The sequence below is a fragment of the Pteropus alecto genome, unplaced genomic scaffold (genome assembly GCF_000325575.1).
Source record: "Pteropus alecto unplaced genomic scaffold, ASM32557v1 scaffold22, whole genome shotgun sequence".
In the NCBI taxonomy this organism is placed as follows: Eukaryota; Metazoa; Chordata; class Mammalia; order Chiroptera; family Pteropodidae; genus Pteropus; species Pteropus alecto.
This window is the reverse complement of record NW_006434839.1, coordinates 4,266,412-4,280,629: the sequence shown is the minus strand read 5'-3', so window position 1 is coordinate 4,280,629 and position 14,218 is coordinate 4,266,412. Positions and strand designations below refer to the sequence as shown.

The 14,218-nt window shown below is 37.6% G+C and overlaps 1 protein-coding gene and 1 long non-coding RNA gene across 9 annotated transcripts in view; one reads left to right on the top strand and one right to left on the bottom strand.

Moving 5' to 3' along the window:
* LOC107195582 overlaps positions 1 to 6,883 on the bottom strand; it is a 15,596-nt gene extending 8,713 nt beyond the window's left edge. For 2 of the 8 annotated variants that reach the window (XR_003045935.1, XR_003045934.1), the window contains exons 1-3: positions 6,421 to 6,883; positions 5,024 to 5,091; positions 3,066 to 3,204 (exon numbers count right to left, since the gene is read on the bottom strand). This is a non-coding gene — a long non-coding RNA (uncharacterized LOC107195582). Of the gene's footprint in view, positions 1 to 6; positions 2,099 to 2,719; positions 3,205 to 5,023; positions 5,092 to 6,420 lie in introns of those variants that run through there. The other 6 variants (XR_003045937.1, XR_003045938.1, XR_003045936.1 and 3 more) reach the window with 5 other exon arrangements.
* CHRM2 (cholinergic receptor muscarinic 2) overlaps positions 1 to 14,218 on the top strand; it is a 124,885-nt gene that overhangs the window by 90,573 nt on the left and 20,094 nt on the right. The gene's annotated exons all lie outside the window — the stretch shown is intronic.

Here is a 14,218-nt window from a genome sequence, read left to right as displayed (position 1 = left end):
AGCTGTAATAATTTCACTCATCAGAGCCTATTGGAATATTATATTCAGTTCTATATATAGTAATATAGAACTAAGTTATACCAGGAATGTTTGAAGGAGGTTGAGGTATCTTGCTTAGAAAGAGGCAGAGATATTCATCTTCAGTTATCTGAGGGGATAGTATGTAGAAGTTTAACGTATGTTAAATATCTGTAGAAAACAGACCTAATATCAGTTCTTTTTAAATGAAGTAGACTTCATGTTAGAACAAATAACTTCTTAATAAATAGGCCTGTACAAAAGAAGAATGAGATACTTTCATAGTTGAAGCACTAGAAATGTTAAAACAAAGGCTGATGGATAAGTTACCATAGAGATTTTGAAGAATAAAACACTCATTTACCTAATAGTACCTCCTAAATTTCCAATCCCAAATTGTCTGTTTCTCAAGGTTTTGTATAGTCTCTCTGGTCCTTAATTAAAGTTTGTTTTTCTTGTCTGGATCCATCTAATTCCTAATTATCTGCCTGGTGACTACTTTTGCCTTGAATTCTGTTTCCCATGGCCCTCCAAATTCTCAACCCCCTGCTCAGCCAGTTTTGGTTCTGTGCCTTGCTTACTTCCAGACCCTAAACGCATCTCACCTCAGATTTCCCACTTGATTCCAAAACCTCCTCCCCAAACTACCTACCAGGTCTGGTGTATTCTTTTGACCAGGTCTTGCCTTCATGCCTGTCCTCTGCTCGGTGCTTTCTTTCATGTTGTGGGACCCAGAGATAGTGCATCATCACATTTGCTTACTGTGAAGCCTTCTGACTGGGCACCGCCGCTGCTGTCTTTCCTTCCTCCTTCCTCCTCGTTTGCCGTACACTAACATGCAGCCTTCCAGCATATTAATCTTTTAAAATGCTCATTTAATTATCGCTTATCTTCCTGAAACTACTGTCTCAAAACCAATATTTTCCACTATCTGCGGGCGGAAGTGTACAGCAGTCAACTAGGGCTGCCATGGCAATATATCATGGAATGGGTGGCTTATACAATATAATTTTTTTTCTCACAGTCCTGGAGGCTGGGAGGTCCAAGATCAAGGTGGCAGCTGATTCGATTGCTGATGAGGATTCTCTTCCTAGCTCACAGACCGCCACTTTCTTATTATGTCTTCATATGACAGAGAGAGAGAGAGAGAGAGATAGAGAGAGAGAGAGAGAGAGAGAGAGCGCGAGCGAGCGTGATATCTCTGGTGTCTCTTTCTATAAGGGCACTAATCCCACCACGAGGGCCCCACCCTCATAACCTCATCTAACCCTCATTACCTCCCAAAGGCCCCATCTCCAGTCACTGAAGGGTTAAGGGCTCCAGCATGAATTTGGGGGAGACACAGACATTCAGTTCATAACAAGGTGTGTCTTTATGGTCTGATTCTAAACCATATTTCTAACTTTATTTTTATTTTTTATTTTTGGTATTCCAATAACCTCTTCTGCAACTAATTCTGTTTATTCGCTCTTTTCCATGACACCGTTTCTGCTCTCATAACTCCTTACAGGATATACACCGTCCTTATTTTTTAAATCCTACCTATCTTTAGTTTATTATATTTCTTCTATTATTCTCTTAAAAAGTTTCAATTCTCTATTTTTTTAACTTTCACATGACTAAATGGGGGTGGGGGGTAATTCTTCCCCAACTACGCTGTAGTTCTTGTTGAATGCAGAGACCATGTCTTAGATTTCTTTGTACTGAGTACGTAGATCTTGAAAAAATAATTTGTGTTTTGATTCACCTTCAGTCCTTTATTTATTGAACGACATTTAATGATCCCCTATTTTGTGCTAGAAGAGTAAATGTAGTTCTTATCGTGTGACTTGGCTCTCAAAATGTTTTACTCTCCCTGAAACTTCACTGTCAATAACTTTGAAGAAAAAGGCCATTTCTCTTTTCATCTTTTTCTGTATAATGTTACACAGTTGAGTGCCTCACTTGCCTGCATCACTGGTGACTTAGAGATTTTGTTTGTTCCATAAACCTAAGATCATAATTTTTCCTTTAGATTTCATTACGAAACAGAGAGAGAAGATGAAGATGATGTCCTTTTATCGTCCATATTTCAAAACATCTGAGGAAAATAATTGGAAAAATTGGGTAAAAGAAATAAACTACTCTTCTTCTCCATCCCCTTGGTTAATACTAAATTTAGCCCAACGTCTGGCAATATTAAGCACTGAAAAATAGATTGAATGTTGGATGAAATAATTCTTAAGACAATTGCTGAAATCTGACAACGTAGAAACAGGAAACATGAGAATTAAAGACCAGATCTTAGAGATCATCTAGATCAACTTGTTCATTTTCTAGATGATGTAGTAGAAGTCCGTAGATGCTAAATGTTGGCCCCTACAATGCAGAGTAGCCAGCCTAGAGGAAAACTCCGACTGGCCCTCCCCCATTCCAGTACTCTTTTAACTGTGCCCTATAATTTAGACCACACTATTTCTGTGAGTTTCGGTGGGTAACTTAAAGATATGCTGAAGGAGTTTGGGGAAAATTTTGTAGAACAGAATAGTTATAAAAAGACCCGGGAAGTAAAAAATACAAAAGGGAAGAGGATAGACTTACTCTAAAAATAATTGGTGATTTATTTCTTTCACGACTTGGTAAAAGTTCTTTATTAGAACCAAAGGACAAACTGAAAGAGTTTTGTGTTTCTTAGAAGCTACAGGATTTTTTTTTTCCTGAATTTTTTTTTTTTTTTTTTTTGCATCCACTACTTGCCTTTGTATTTTTGGTATTAGTTTTCAAAGAGAGGAGACAGTGGTAAAATCTCTGAACTCTTTAACTATTTGAAAACTTCTACTTTTGTTTACATGATTTTAAAAAGGGCAAAATGGTTTGACGGTCTTATTTCTGATTGATCTGGTATTTGGACATTATGCACACTGAGCCTTAGAGGAATGGAAATGCAGCCATTTGGGGAATGTCAGCATGACACTTTTTCACCCCGGTGTCTCTCCTAAAGTTCAGTAAAGGCCATCTTTCAGAAGCACATAAATCCACTTCGGATAAAACAAAACCAAAGGACTTACTTTCTTTATGTGAGAGTAAATCCTTATTTACTTCTTAAATACCTCTTCTCCCTTCCCCCTCAGGGGAAGTTATCCGTGTTCATTTTAAGCCCCTCTCATCTGTCCTCCATCTTTGAATCTCTGCCCTGTTTGGTCCAACCTGCAAGATAACAGCGTCTATGACTTTTCTGTATCTTGTTCCCAGAAACAGTAGCCCATGGTACTTTCATTAGTTATTCTCTCTCCTTATGTCAGTGACATAACATAGCATTTTCTCAAATTTAATTTCTTCTGAAAGAAAAAAGAAAAAAGGTATGGCTGATAGTGCTACCAAATGGAAACTCAGCATTGAGTGAAATAGGCAGGACTTTTATGCTTGTGGCCAGCATTTGAATTGTTAATGAAGGCATAGTGGTGGTCACATGGTGGTAGGTAATGATGGTGATGGTGGTAAGGGTGGTGATGATGGTGGTAATGCTTGTGATGGTGGTGATAATGGTGGTGATTGCGATGATGGTGGTGATAATGATGTTGACAGTGTTGGTAATGGTGGTGATGATGGTAATGCCTACTTATTGGTCTGCTTTTTCTTCTAAAGAGCCAAGTGGTTCTTGGGATGATTTGATCCCATTGTAGAGTGATAGAGGAAAAAATGTAACAATAATTTAATAGTCTAACATGACAGTACATAATTTATAATCAGCATTATATGATTTATCTGATTCTCAAGAATGGAAAATAGTTCAATTACTTTTCTTGAGAATAAAACGTTTTGTTTTATTGTCACTCTTACTGTTTCTTCGGCTTGTGTTTTTGTTATTTTTGTATGGGAGAGCCCATGATAAATATAAGAAATAAAATCGGAGAGTGTATTATGTTGCTGTCACCCGAATGTACTTTTTACCAGAATGTATTTAATAAGCTTCTCCCAAGCAACCAACACCGATTTTGGCACTGAGAGGGTCATCATGGTTTTGTTATCAGGTTAATATATTTTAGGACGAAAGATACGATATTAATTTATCCTATAAATATTTATCGAATATCTTCTATGTCTTAGACACTGTGCTAAGTGGAGTAAATACAATGCTTGGCCCCACATTCTAATTGAGAACATAAAATTGCAAAGACTGTTGCCTAGTAAGAATTTTGTTAGAATGGAAATACACAAAGCATACTAGAAATCAGAGAAAAACCATCTAAGTTTTACATCTTAATTTGAGGAGAGAACAATTTAGTCAGGACAAGAAGGGGAAATTGAAGCAGTGAAGCATTCGATAGGAATTCACTGTCTTGAGTGCATCTGTCTTATTGTGGCAACTGCAGTGAATTCAGTGTTGCTGTAGCATGTCATTTGGGCCAGAGTGTAGTGTGGGAGAACAGAGTACTGACGTGAGGTGAGGCTTAGCAGTCAGGCAGAAGCCATTGCAAGAAAGGTCTTGTAGACCAGTCCAGGTTGGGATTTTATTCTCCACTGGATAATTTCAACAGCAGATCAGCATATTTAAGTTTGTAAGTTAGAAAGACCATTGAGAGATCAGAGTAGCGAATATATTTGAATGAGTTAAGACTGAAGCCAGAAAGACCAGTTGGGTGGTGGCCTTCGAGGGTGAGAACTGGTGAGACTCTGAGCTTATATACAGTGATGGCAGTAATGCAAAGGTGCTAAATGATACCCAGTGTATAAAAGAAATAGTATCTTAGGCAGTCGAACTTTTTTTTTTTTTAATGTGGAAATATTTAAGGATGGTTTTCAGTTTTCTGGCTTACGACATGGGACTGAACAATACAAGACGGTGTAGAATTAATTGCTGAACTCTGCATTTTCAAAAATAAGTACTTGGAATCTCATCGGAGTGAGCAATAATTGAAGATAATCCTTTGCAGAAGGTGTCAGGACATAAGTTGACATATCAGATACATAGTACATATAACTGTGTAAGAAAATAATTTTCCTAAGTGACTTAGAGCTCACTTACCTGTTCCCTGCTTGTTTCCTGGAGAGTCACTTGACTCCCACAGAAGAAACTCTCCCCCTTCCTTTACTCTGAAAAAGAAGGGTAAATTGGTTTAGACATGGTCCACAGCCCTTTCCCAAATAAAACTCTGTTTCTAATTGGAGAAATACATAAATTCTTCATCACAGATCTCAGTATAGAAGGACAGAGGAGGAAAGGAAGATGGAAAGAGTTAATTAGTAACTATTTTCACAGAAGATTGGGAAGGAGTCAGAGAGTAAGATTTTACTTCTTAGGCTGGGAAAAACTAATCTGCAGTGCCCCAATACAATAGAGTAAAATTCAACAATAAAATAATCACATCGGCATTCTCAGATATTAAAATGTCATTTTTTGCCGCCTTCATACAGGGTCTACTACATCAGGGGGTGTATATTTGCTACTTTATTAGGAGAGCTGTAATATTTTCATTTATTTTTTTCTCTTCCTATTGGCTTTCATTTTCGCAATTTGGTACAATATTTGGAGAAAAGCATGTAAGATTAGTGTCCATAACGCAAGAGTCAGCTGACAGAAACAAACCAAGAAAATAGAGTAAGGCAGTTTATGACCTTCTCCAGTCTCGCTGTGGGTAGATCAGGAAATTCCAATACTCTCAAAAATACTGGCATACTGTTCATATTTTCAAGATGAATGTACTGAGATAGGTTTATGTAAACTATACATCAGTAGTTGTGTTGTATCACGGGGTTATTTCATTTGCTTCAGAAAATAAAGTATCATCTTTATAGAAACAGTAAAATGATCTTTCCAGTGAAGTTCCACTGGAACTAGACTCTGAATAGTGGGTAGAAATTGACTAGTTAGAAAGGAGAAAAACTATATTCTGAAAAGAAAACCATGTATACAGAACCTCAAGACTGGACTAATGGTTCGGTATGTTTTGTGTAAACTTAGCAAACCTCCAGAATGAACTTCAGACTACACTTCAAGGAATTAGTGGGATATTCAGTATTATATGCAATAGAATAGTTTCAAGATTAGGAGTTTAGATTTGGGAAGATCTTAGAAGATTTTGGATAGAAAGAGCGAGTGACATTACTGCTTTATGAATGATAAAATATTCACATTATTAATAATAATGAAATAGCTAACACTGAGTGCTTATTATTATAAATGCCAGACACTAAATAAATAATTGAGTACTGATCATACTCTATGATATTATTATCACAGATTTGTAAACCGAGCAAGTGGCCAGGGAACTTACACAAGAAACAAGTAGCACTGGAGAGAGAAGGTTCATGAACCCGGCACAGTCTGGCACCTTGATATCTGCATCAAGTTTGTTAATTTTAGGGCAACATGCAGGGGAAAAGCAAAGCCGAGAAGCCCCTTAGGAGGCCTGTGGCACGTACCATGTCTGAGATTTCGAGGTGCTGAATATTAGGGATGACAGAGGAGGTCCACATGCAAGCCATCGGTTTTCCTTTTATGCAGAGCCAGGTGTCTGTTCAGGTCCAACGTAAATTTATTTCAAGAGAGAAACTCTTAGTCCGTGTCGCAGAGATGGACCTCCCAACCAGACCCGAATCAACTTGGTCCCTGGAACAATGGCCCTAATTCTCTCAGTGCAGCCACTTGTAATAGTTTCTTTCTCTCAAGGACAATAATTTTCTTAATTCCATTCACAGAGTTTTGTTTCTGGAAATGTCACAGTCTATTGACTATGTAAATGGTGCAGTTGCTTCCCATGAAAATGAATAAAATTCCTATTGTACTATGTGTACTACTATTGACTCTCAAGGGGAAAAAATGTAAGTAGCTCAGCATCATTGTGGGAGACAGAACATCTGTTTGCTTTGGACTCCAAGAAAAGTCTCCACGTGGCTTCCCTCTAAAGCAGATTAGTAAGCAACTTATGAATAAATTATCCCAAGGGCTTTCTTGTCCACATGACTAAGAGTTTAATGTTTCCTAAAACCAGTTTTATTATATTGTTACATCATATCCATTCTTTCTGGGATAGATTTCTAATGGTAAAGGGAAGCTGTGGTTTCATTCTGATTCCATAAACCTCCCTCCTCAGAGCCTTATTATGTCTCTGATCAGCAAAACCTCTCTGGGCATACGATTCTCTGAAACTGTTTTGGTTTTTTGCACTCATCCATTTTTCAAACGTTTGTTTATCATTTCCCATATACAGGGTCTTTTGAGAGGCACTAGGTTTACAATAGAGAACAAGGCACGACCAATTCATTCAAATAAAAAGAAGTAAAAGAGTTGTAAGTGCTAATATAGAGCTCGTCCACAGCATGAGGAAAGACCAGAGGACGGGAACCCCAAGCCATTTGTAGGTGTCATGAAAGGCTTCTCACAGGAAATGACTTTTAAGCTTGGACTTGAAAGGGCTTATCCGACATGGGGACAGGGAGAGGGAGTGGGTGGATTGCGATGCAAATGATAGATTGTCATTCCAGGGAGAAGGAACAGTACGTGCCCATGCAAGGAGGTAAAAGAATCATTGTCTCGGACTTCAATTATTTCAGCTCAAATGCCCATCCATTTATCGATTCATTTAGCACAGCGTTCCCAAAGTGTACTCCGTGGCATATTTTTTTTTTACGAGATATTAATGCATATCCCGTGAGAAGAAATTTTCCCTGCTCAAATATGTCTCAATATTGAAAGAATCTAAGTGAATGATTTTTTTGCTACAGCATTTTTAAATACATCCGTGTAAATAGTGACTCAGCAAAAGAAGAACTGAGGGTATGATTTTTTCCAAACTTATTTAACAATGAAACGGTTTATTCCACAGGACATCTTTTAACAACTTGTGGAACTCGTATTCTATAGAACAAAGTTGGTAACTGCTGGTCAGCATCTTGGGAAGGTGTCGGAGCCCCCAATTCTGTATTTTCACCACACAGCATTGAGAAGAAATCTGCAGATGTCATAACGCGTACATTTCAACCATAGTATTTTTGACCAGCCAGTAAGATTTTAAGATTGCTAGAATTAAGTTTGAAAGCTGGCTCTAATATCTGCAGTATCCGACATCGTGACATTGACGAAACCAATGAATTCTGTGCTGACCTAAGACAGGATTACATTTCAGTTTTCTGAGAACGTTTCTAAAAAAGGACTAGATCAGCCTCTCAGAGGTAGCTCCATGTAGCCTGTGCCGTTTCTCTTATGTCTAGGACAGACTATAATGTGAGCGTTTCCTCCGGTTCCCCGTGTGGCGTCCCTCCGGAGAGGGCCGGGGCTGGGATGGAATGCAGTTTCTCCGCGGACCTGTGCATGACGGCGTCAGTGGCTACATCAGCATTTCCCACATTCATTTGGCAAGGACCAGCTTTCGCATTGAGTAACTTTTTAACCAGTGAGCGAGGCAAACAAGATATAGCGGCTTTGCCATCGCCATTCCATAGGGTTCCATAACATGCATATCACATAGACAGCCATTAGATAACGAAGGGTTAGAAGAGAGAGGATCTTGAGGATAGATGACACCTCTTATTTCTTCTCTTTGATATAAATGGATGGATCTTCAATAACCACATCAACTGGCCCACCCCACAGCCATTCTTGAAATAGATGGAAATACAATCAGCTGATTTGGACTCATGTTTCGGTGGTGATGGAAATGGAGAAGATCCTCTTTTGATCAGGCCCTGAGCCCACCCCATAACTATTTTTTAAGTTGAACCTATGTCTGTGAAAGTACCTAAGAACTTCCTTATTTTGGCAGGGTTTTGTTTTGGTTTTTTTAAGTATTAAATATCCTCCTCTTTAAATTGTTGCGGGTACTCTATTTTTTCCCTCTAATACTAAATTATTTATATGGATACTTTTCTAGTTCCTAAAAAAGCCTCAGCGATATGCACATAGTCTCAAACGTATTATCAATAGATTCGAAGTACAAGCTCTCCCTTCAGCATAAACACAGGAAAGCAGGGCATATTTACCCGCTCCACAAGGCCCTTATGACGCGTTAGTTCAGTTCATTGTAAACTGTTCAACTGCCTGCCAGACTCAGGCCTCCTTTCTTCGAATGTCTTTGGTTCACCCATTATCACATGTTTGGCCAAATAAGATTGGCTATTTTTGCCCTTCCATAATTTGCCCGGTCATAATTTTGACACTGTTTATGTTGTTAAAATTTTGGTCTGAATGTCCGAAGACATTCTGCTCCGAAAATGTCAAATAATGCTTCCCTTAGTCCCGGGGGCAAGTCTGTTCTTGAGCGGGTTCACTGAGGAAAGCTTGCACAGTGACAAATACCTTACATGGGCCTCCCTCATCCACGAGAACCCTTTGCAGTTGTAGGGCGAGTATAGGTTCTACAGTTGTTCAAAATCACTCTGATTGTACATGAAATGTACCCATCCTGTATTAGACTCGGTTTGTTTATTAGGACATTCATTCATTCAGTCATTTCTTAACTTAAGTTCTACCTGTACTTTAATGCAAATATCTCACACCCTTGTGTTAAGTAAAACCAAAACAAACTGGCAGAACCAGAACAAACCAAACAAAAATGATTCGCTCTTCTTCTTGAGGACGTGTCCCTTCAGTGTGCTTGACATAGTTTCTTACTGTCCACAGGCATTTGTGGTGTTTTGATTTTTGTCTTTTGTTTCTCTCTCTTTTTCTCCTCCTTCATCCTTTCCTCCTTTCCCTGAAGTCCAAGTTCACAGCCCCCTTTCTAGAGTAGCATCAGGGGCTGCATTAGAACAGCAGTAGCCTACATTCAGAACTTCATTGTTTTGCTGCAGACGGCCATTCGGAGGGGCCCTCTTTGCTTCAGACATCAACTCAGTCCCGTCATCACTAGGCTCCTGCTTCTGTCTTCACCTTCTGGGGGCTGCACTTGTGGTCTACTCATTGTACCCTACATTTTCGCAGTCCAAAACCTGAGACTTCCCCTTTCCTTTCAGAGTTAGAGGTCGGAAGATGGTTAACGTAACATCATTTATTGCACACCCAAAGTTTACCTACCATGGTCCTGGCAGTTGCAGATACAAACTCTACAAGGCTTTCAGGTCAGTACATTTGCCAATGAACTTCACAGTTACCAGTGGCCTGGGGTAGGGGAAACGAATAAACTGCACCTAAGCAAGGACACATCAATTAGTGCTTGAGTGACTGTTTTCAGGAGATCGGCCTCTTAAATTTGCATCCCTCTATTTTAGTCATAACCAAATTGCCCTCTCTGGGGCCACTTAAGTATGCTCTTAAACACGTTCAGGCTTTAATTAAGTCCTCTGTCTTTCAGGGACTGTGTATAACACTTTTTATTGATCTCAAGGGTTTGAACATTTTAATTTTATTACACTTTTTTACAAGCAAATAGGTAGGGAAGAAACAAAGGTGCAGAGATTAGCATTGTATTACTATTTTTCCCTTCTAGAATGAGAAGGTGTATCGTATATGTAAATCATACTTACAAAAATAAATATTTAGATATCTCATCTCCCCCAAATTATAAACACACACACACGCACACACACACACAATGTATATTCCAGGAAAGTTTCTCTGATACACAGATATATCCCAAAACAATTTAGTTTTCATCAAAGTGGTTTCTTATTGAAAAAGAAAGGAGATTGAAAGAAGGGAAATAAAGAGAGGAAGATGAAAGAGAAGGAAGTTGAGGTCAGGGAAGGAAAGTAGAAGGAAGGGAAGGCAATGAAATAAGTCATGTGATAGACTATATCATGTGATCATCTGTAAAAAATGAAATTTAAGTGAATAATTACCAATTTGTGTTCTAACAGTGAACATTTTTGAGTGCTCACTATCTGTTGGTGTTTATGCTACGTATTCTGCTACATTATCTCATTTAACACATTTATCATTTTACGTGAGCTACGTTGCTGCGAATTTAATGTTAATGAATCAACAATATGTTAAATGAGATGTCTTTAAACAGAAACACACACATACGTAAAACAAGGTTATACGTTGATTCACTGACAAAAAATGTTGTGACCAGAGGCTTGCAGGAACCTAATGCTGTATTTCAAGTAGGAGCAGTGGTTCAGTATTCACTAATTTAGTGTTCGTGTGGACTTATAGAACATAACTACCACACATAACAAGGACTGACACTATGCATATCTATCTGCCTCTATCTATCTATCTATCTATCTATCTATCTATCTATCTCTATCTAGCATCTCTCTCTCCTTCTAAAGAGATTAATTTTAAGAATTTGCTCATGCATTTGTGGGTCTTGGCAAGTCCAAAATCTGTAGAGCAGGCCAGCAGGCTAGACACTCAGACAGGAGTTAATACAGCAGTTTTGAATTTCTTCTTCTCTAGGACACTTCAGATTTTGTTCTTATGGCTTCAACTGATTGGGTAAGGCCCACCTGCATTATTGAGAGCAATCTCCTTTACTAAAGTTTGACTGATTATAGATGTTACCCATATCTACAAAGTACCTTCAGAGCAACATCTAGATTCATATTTGATTAAATAACTGGGTACTGTAGCCAAATCAAGTTGACATAAAATTAATCAGCATCATTATGACAGATATTGATGAGCTTAGAATGAACCCAGTTCACTGTGTGTGTTTTTATTTATAGAAACGAGTTATAACTGTACTGAGAGAGAGAGAAAGAACATGCTTGGACAAGCGAGAAGTTTACATCATCAGTAACAAAAGCTTTGTTACTAGACTCCCTTGGTTTTAGGTCTGGACACCACCACTAGCTGGCGCTGGAAAACTCACCTCCATGGGCCTTAGTTTTCTTATCTCTAAAAGGGAGAATAACAATAATACCACCCATGACAGTGAGCCTATTCTTTGTAGCTACTCAAAAAATGTTAGGTCTTCTCAGCACCAGCTCCTTGCAGAGGGTGGAGAGTAATATAAGGCCATGAATGTGCGCAGACTCCCTTGAAGATCAAGCCACAGCCCCTTGCCAGGCATATGGAGAAGGGCTAGAGATGACAGTCCACAGGAAAGCAGCCCAGTGGCTTTCTGCTTGTCACCTAAATAAGCCCACTCTAAGAAGAACACGAGAATGGGGTGGTGCAAGGATTTGACCCTATTTTATCAATAAAGGAAAGCTTTCACATATGTTAGGCATGAAATTCGTATTTCAAAGTTCTATGATCAAGGAAATACAACCCAAAGCAGAGGCAATAAGTATAATGAGGGAAAATACAGTTTCCAGCTTTCCGTATCTGATTTTTTCTTCCAAAAGAAGAAAGCACTCACAAAATCAGTCCACATAGAAATTACAGCCACCAACTGAAAAGTGAAAAATTCATTCAGTTAGCACCTATGCACAGTGCTAAACAACAGTATCACCGTGTTTCCGCTGTTTCGTGTAAAGGCGGTTTGCTTCTGTGTGACTGGTACAGTGCCGTGTAATGCAGAAGACTCAGTAATGAAAGGTGGAATCAGGACCTTGCTGTTTCAAATGCTCTCCCTGCCTCCCTGAGTGTACCTGCTGCCAGGCACCAGTCCCTTCCCTGACCTCCCCATCACAAAGTGACAGACCCTGGGGAGGGTGAGGGGACATTCTAAAACAAAAATAAACCTGTCATTTCTATAGTCAGAAATGTCAGAGCTCAAGCATCAGTGGTGATTCAGAAGAGTCAGTAATGTATTTTGTGTCTGTGCTTACTGATACTCAGTGTTTACTGTATATATCAAAGTTATTTTCAAGTTGTTCTTGCATTTTAACCTAAACAATATTGTATCTTAGGCTTAAAAATACTGTTTCAACCTGGCTGAGTCATTCTGTATAAGCCACAGCAATTCCTCATTTAATACAGAGGTATTTATTTGTCTATATAGTATTCACCAAGTGCCTTCTGCCCCTTTCCAGCAGAGACACACTTCACTTCATCGTCTCTACACAAATAATTGTCATAATTATTAGGTTATTTTTCAAGTTTTATATGATTAAAGAAATATATTTAATATTTTAGATATGAATATTTTTAATTTATTTGTATCATTAATTATGTGATAGTTTAACTTCTGACTGGAACTAGATTCTATACAATCTCAAGTAATTTATAGAGCAAGACAGTTGTTTTAATTGGGAAGAGGTGCTGTACAGATTTACATGCCGTATTCATTATTTTGGAAAATTTCACTTCTATACAGGATAAATGTAGAAGCAAGAGAATGACCATCAAGTTATTGCAATAATCTCATTCAAAGGTGAGAAGACTGTGGAATAATATAAACTTTAGTAAACAAAAAGCGTAATTTTTAATTACTCTATCAGTTATTTATACATGGAAATTGGCCAGGTGTTAAATAATAGCTTTCGCATACTAATATTTCCTATGTACAGTATGCAGAGAAGGCCAAATACACATTAATAATTTTATTTTATTAACATATCCCCTCTAGTCTGTATGGGTTAAGTACATATCATATATCATAGTTAGAAATATAGTACCAAAAGATTCTATTCATTGTGAAACTAGAAATAAGTAAGGTCAATCTTAGCAAGATTGTATTTATATATACTGTACATACACACACACACACACACACACACACACGTGTGTATGTATATACACAATATATAAATATATACATGAATATAAATATGTATACAAGTATGTATATACATAAAAATACATATAAATATATATACACAAATGTACATACAATCGCAGGTCTATAGTAATTTTATGTTGAGTATATATGAAGAAACCTACAAGACATCATAGAAGAACAAAAAAGAAAATTTGAAAGAGTAGAAAACATTCCTGTATAGGAAGATTTCATAATAGACAGTTGTTAATTTTTCCCATTAATTTATAACAGTCCAATAAAAGTTCCATAAGGATAAAGAGGTTCACGAAATATTCTAAAGTAAAGTTTATATTTAAAAAAGCATGAAAATGTAATATAGATAATGAAAAGCGGTACACTAATAAGATGAGGTTTATAATGAGAGCCTCTAAATATATTATAAAATTACAATAGGAAAAATAATGTTATTGGTACAAGGATTAAAACAGATAAAACCATGAAATAGAATGGAAAGCCGAAAAATATACCTAAGTTTGTGAAAATATTTAGTAGATGATAGAATTAGCTTTCAAATTTGTGGAGAAAGTGTAAGTTACTCAGTAAATGTTCTTGGGGTGATTTTTAAACTATTTGGGAAAAAAATTCAATCTCTCCTTATGTTATTCAAATTATAGTTTTATGTATGAAAT